The sequence below is a fragment of the Oryctolagus cuniculus genome, chromosome 6 (genome assembly GCF_051225735.1).
Source record: "Oryctolagus cuniculus isolate XC-2025 breed Fujian yellow rabbit chromosome 6, ASM5122573v1, whole genome shotgun sequence".
NCBI classification, from domain to species: Eukaryota; Metazoa; Chordata; class Mammalia; order Lagomorpha; family Leporidae; genus Oryctolagus; species Oryctolagus cuniculus.
This window is the reverse complement of record NC_142872.1, coordinates 45,675,969-45,681,399: the sequence shown is the minus strand read 5'-3', so window position 1 is coordinate 45,681,399 and position 5,431 is coordinate 45,675,969.

Genomic DNA, 5,431 nt, shown 5'->3' with positions numbered 1-5,431 from the left:
TATGTAATTTGCTGAGTAGTTTTATAATGAAAGGATGTTGCAGTTTATCCAATCCTTCATTCTTTTATTGTAATGTAACACATTTTAATTTTGTGTGTGTGCGTGAACTGAACCATCCTTGCATCTCAGGGATAAGCTGCACTTGATCATGGTCTTTTTAATGTGTTTTCGCTCTTATTTTGTTGAGGATTTTTGCACCTTTGTTAATCAAGAATATTGGCTTGTAGTTTTATTCTCTTGTGATGTCCTTTTCTGGCTTGAGTATGAGGGTAATGCTGGCCTAGTGTCTTAGCTGATGTTCTGCTGACAGAATCCTACTAACTGGGTCATTTATAAAGAAAATAAATTTATTTCTCACAGTTCTGGTACTTCTCAGTCTCATACCACAGTGCTGACTCTGGCCAGGGCCTTTGTTGTGTGTAATTACTTGGTGAATGGGCATGAGTGAGACAGGTAAAAATTGGGCTCACTATGTTTTTATCAGGAGCCCACTCCCATCATACCAAACTATTGTGTGGTAAGAGCATTAACCCACACCGTCCTGCCCTCACGATCTAGTCACCTCTTCAAGGTCCCATCTCTCAATGGTGCAATGACATTAACCTTCAACATGATATTTGGAGAGGTCGTTCAAAACATAGCATCTCATAAACAGAATTTGGAAGTATTCCTTCTTTGGTTTTTGGGAACAGTTTGTGAAGGTTTAGTGTCAGTTCTGGAAATGTCTAGTAGAATTCAGCTGTGAGAACACAAGACCCTGGGCTTTTTTTAGTGGAAGACTTTGTGTTGCAGATTCAGTCTCCCGCCTGGTAATCAGTCTGATCAGATTGTCTACAGTTTCATGACTCAGACTGGGGAGGTTGTATGAGTCTAGGCTCTCCATTTTGTGGGGGCATAAATTGTTCATAATTGTGTCTCATTACCCTTTGTTTTTTCCACTCCATCAGCTGTGCTGTTTTCTCTTTTGTTTCATTTCTTTTTTTCTTAGTTTAGCTAAAGATCTTTATTGGTTTTCTTTCAAATATCTTTATATGTATATATATACACATATATTCATATATATACATATATAATCATATATATGTATATACATATATTCATATATACATACTCATATGTATGTATATTCATACATACATATATAAAGATATTTGAAAGAAAACCAAAAGTTATATATATCTATATATCTATACACTTTTTTATATATGTAGAAATTTTCGAGACAGGAGGCAATTCACATCCACTGGTTCATGACCCAAATGCCTGTAATGGTTGGGATTGAGTAAGGAACTTGACACAAGTCTCTCATGTGGATGGCAGGGACCCAACTACATAAGCCACCACTTGGTGCGTCCCAGGGTCAGCATTATCAGGAAGCTGAAACTAAAGTATTGAAATACTGTATTGGGGCTGGCGCTGTGGCACAGTGGGTTAAGGACCTGGCCTGAAGCGCCGGCATTCCATATGGGTACTAGTTCGAGACCTGGTTGCTGCTGTTCTGATCCAGCTCTCTGCTATGGCCTGGGAAGGCAGTGAGGATGGCCCAAGTCCTTGGGTCCCTGCACCTGCGTGGGGACCCAGAAGAAGCTCCTGGCTACTGGCTTCAGATCGGCGCAGCTCCGGCCATTGTGGCCCATTGGGGAATGAACCAGTGGATGGAAGACCTCTCTCTGTCTCTGCCTCTCCTCTCTCTGTATAACTCTGACTTTCAAATAAATAAATAAATCTTTAAAGAAAAAAATACTGTATTTCATAGTAACTATTGTATCGCAATCTATTTCTCCTTTCAGATCCATTGATACTTTTTATATTCATGTATTCCTATATTGGAATATATGTTATATACTATGTATAATATAGGAATGTAATTGTTATATTCTTTTTTTTTTTTAATTTTTTGACAGGCAGAGTGGACAGTGAGAGAGAGAGACAGAGAGAAAGGTCTTCCTTTTGCCGTTGGTTCACCCTCCAATGGCTGCCGTGGCCGGCGCACTGCGGCCGATGCATCGCGCTGATCTGATGGCAGGAGCCAGGTGCTTCTCCTGGTCTCCCATGGGGTGCAGGGCCCAAGCACTTGGGCCATCCTCCACTGCACTCCCGGGCCACAGCAGAGAGCTGGCCTGGAAGAGGGGCAACCGGGACAGAATCTGGCTCCCCGACAGGGACTAGAACCCGCTGTGCCGGCGCCACAAGGCAGAGGATTAGCCTAGTGAGCCGCGGTGCCGGCCTGTTATATACTTTTAACTGATCTCTTTATCATTACACAATTTCTTTATTTATCTCTTTTTTTAGTCTTTGACTTAAATTTTATTTTTTATGATATCAGTGTACTACTTCCATTCTCTAGGGTTTCCGTTTGTGTGAAATACCTTTTTCCATCCCTGCACTTTTGGTCCATGTCTATTCTTTAAAAATGTGTCTCAGGTAGTTAGGTATTTCAAAAATAAAAAAAATATTTTTGGAGATCAGAGAGACCTGCCATCCACTTTTTCATGCCCCAAATGCCCACAACAGCCAGGGAGGGTTGGGCCAGGCTGTAGGTAGAATCTGCAAACTCAATATGCGTTGCACAGATCCAAGCATGTGACCATCACCTGCTGCCTCACAGGGTATGTGTGAAGAGAAAGCTGAAATTGGAAGGGAAGCTAGGACTTAAACTGTGGAATTACAATACAGGATGAGAGCATCCCAAACATTGTAAGTACTGTGCCAAACATCTACCCCAGGGCGTGTTTTTATCCATTTATTCATATTTATTTATGCATTTTTATTGGAGAATTTAATCCAGTTACATTCAAAATAATTATTTATAGATAAGAACTTAACACTGCAATTTTGCTGTTGTATAGTTGTTTTATCAATACTTATTTCTTTCTCTCTTGTGTCTTTTGTGGTTGAAGGGTTCTTTGAAGTGATATGTGTTGAATTTTTTATAGTATCAACTGTAGATTTTTGGTTTGTGGTTACAGTGAGTTTTATAAAATATAACAATCTATTTCAAGTTGATAAGAAGTTTATTGCATACTACTGTATATTTTTGCCCCTCCCCTTTTGTTTTTCATGTCAGAATCTGACATTTTATAACACATACTAGGGATAAAATTGCTTTACATAGCACAGTTGTAGTTCTCAAATATTCTGAATGACTGTTACTTAGATCACTGAAGTTCGTGTGTTTGTACTTTTTATGTTATTAACTAACAGCCTTTTGTTTCAACTTAAAGCACTTCCTTCAGCAAGTCCTTATAGGCAGGTCTGGTGGTGGTGAACCCTTCGTAACTTTAGTTTGCCTGGGAGTTTTCACTTCTCTTTCATTTTGGAAAGAGAGGTTTGCCAGACAAAATAGTCTTGGTTAGTAGTCTTTTCTTATAGAACCTTGAATCTGTTTATCAGCTCTCTGCTGGCCTGTATGTAGGAGAGAAATCTGCTCATAGGTATAATGAGACACCATTGTATGTGATGTGTTTATCTCCTATTGCTCTCAGAATTCTTTTGTCCTTGATTTTGATTGTAATGTCTTAGTGAACTTCTCTTTGGATTGAATTTGATTGGAGAGCTTCATGCTTCCTGTTACCTGTATGTTGGCATTTCTTCCTAGGCTAGGGGAGTTTTCATTATTTCTTTTGTAAAAATACTTCCTTTTCCTTCTCTTTGATTCATTTTTTACATATGCTAAGACTCTTGAAGATATCTCATAATTCCCATATATTTTCTTCATTCTTTTTTTTTTTGCTTCTCTGATAATTTATTTTTTGTTTGTTTTAAGATTTATTTATTTATTTGAAAGTCAGAGTTAAACAGAGAAGGAGAGGCAGAGAGAGAGAGGTCTTCCATCTGCAGGTTCACTCCGCAGTTGGCAGCAATCGCCGGAGCTGCACTGATCTGAAACCAGGAGCCAAGAGCTTCTTCCGGGTCTCCCACGCAGGTGCAGGAGCCCAAGGACTTGGGCCATCTTCCACTGCTCTGATAGGCCATTAGTGGGGAGCTGGATGGGAAGTGGAGCAGTCAGGACTCGAACTGGTGCCCATATGGGATGCTGGCACCATAGGGGTAGGTTCAACCTACCACACCACAGCACCTGCCCCTTTCAGACTTTTTGATGGATGTTTTCCTAATTTCACTGAAATTTTAATTTGTATGTTCTTGTAATTCACTGTTCCTTAAGAGGATTATTCAGAACTTTCTGTCACTTCATAGATATCCTATTAGTGTCCATTGTTGGAGCTTAGTTTCCTGAGTACTTGATCTTTGTGTCCTTGCACGGATGATGGCAGATTTGAAGAGACTACTCTCTTTTCAAGCTTTTGCAGGTATTCTTGGTCCTATACAGACATTCAGTATTTGCCCTTTAACTCTGAATGGGCTGCTGGTAATAACCATGAGCAGGCTGAGTTTGCTTTCGGGTTCCCTAGGTGACAGGCTGCTGCCTTTGCTCTGAGCTTGGGTGGGGCAGCTGGGTGGGCTGTAGTATTTGGAAATGTCAATATTGTCTGCGATAAGGCTGAGCTGCGGGGTGGGCATTGCAGTTGGCTCAAGACTGAGTTAATCCACAGACCAAGTTCCCTGGCCAGGTGGTGCTGATACTTGAATTCCGTCCCTCAGGGTCAGTGTGTGGAGCAGGTGGGTCACTGGGATGGATGGAGCCATCGGCTATGCACAGAAATGTGTGGTTGAGGTTCGCCTTCCTGCCTATGTCTGACCTTAGGGTGGGCTTTGAAGTTGGACTGAGTATTGCTTGACCCCCTAAGTAAGGCACATCTATCCCATGCTCTTTGCTGAAACTTAACTGCTGAGACCATCTTCCTTTCTGGAGAGCAGCAGGGGCAGGGGTTTGGGGTCATAATGAATGCCGCTGCACCCCCTAGTGTGGTCTAATGAACCCCTGTTTTCCAAAATTTGCTGCAGTGGTCATTTTGCTCCCTTGCCAGGGTGCCAGAGTAGGGTTTGAGGCAGGGTCTGGAGTTGGGCTATGTAGGCATTCATGCTAGGCAGAACTCCGCACTTCCAGAGCAGTCAGTTGGCCTTTGTGGGGAGGTTGTGCTGAGTTGGTGCTACTGATTGGATGCCTCCCTGGCGTGCATGAGGATCTGCCATCCAGAGCGCTACCTCCTTGCTTTGATTCCACCTGACATCAGGTGGTCTAACTGGCCTTGCCTCCTCTGTGTTCTTGAGAGATGATTAGAGTGGACTTCGTGGGAAGTACATCCGAGCATGAGGGAGGCTGGGTGCCGGTCTCTGCTTCTCTTTTCCCATTGTAGTAACCCTGGTCCCCAGGGAAAGCTCTCTGTGGTACTGTGCTTCCTTGGGAGAGGGGGAGGGGCAGCGCAGTTGAAGTGAAACTTTTTTCTCAGCCTTCCCAATTCTTTCTTAAATCACCTCTTGTGGATCCCACAGGTGAGTTAGGTTTACTCAGTTTTGGGGTTCTCCCCAA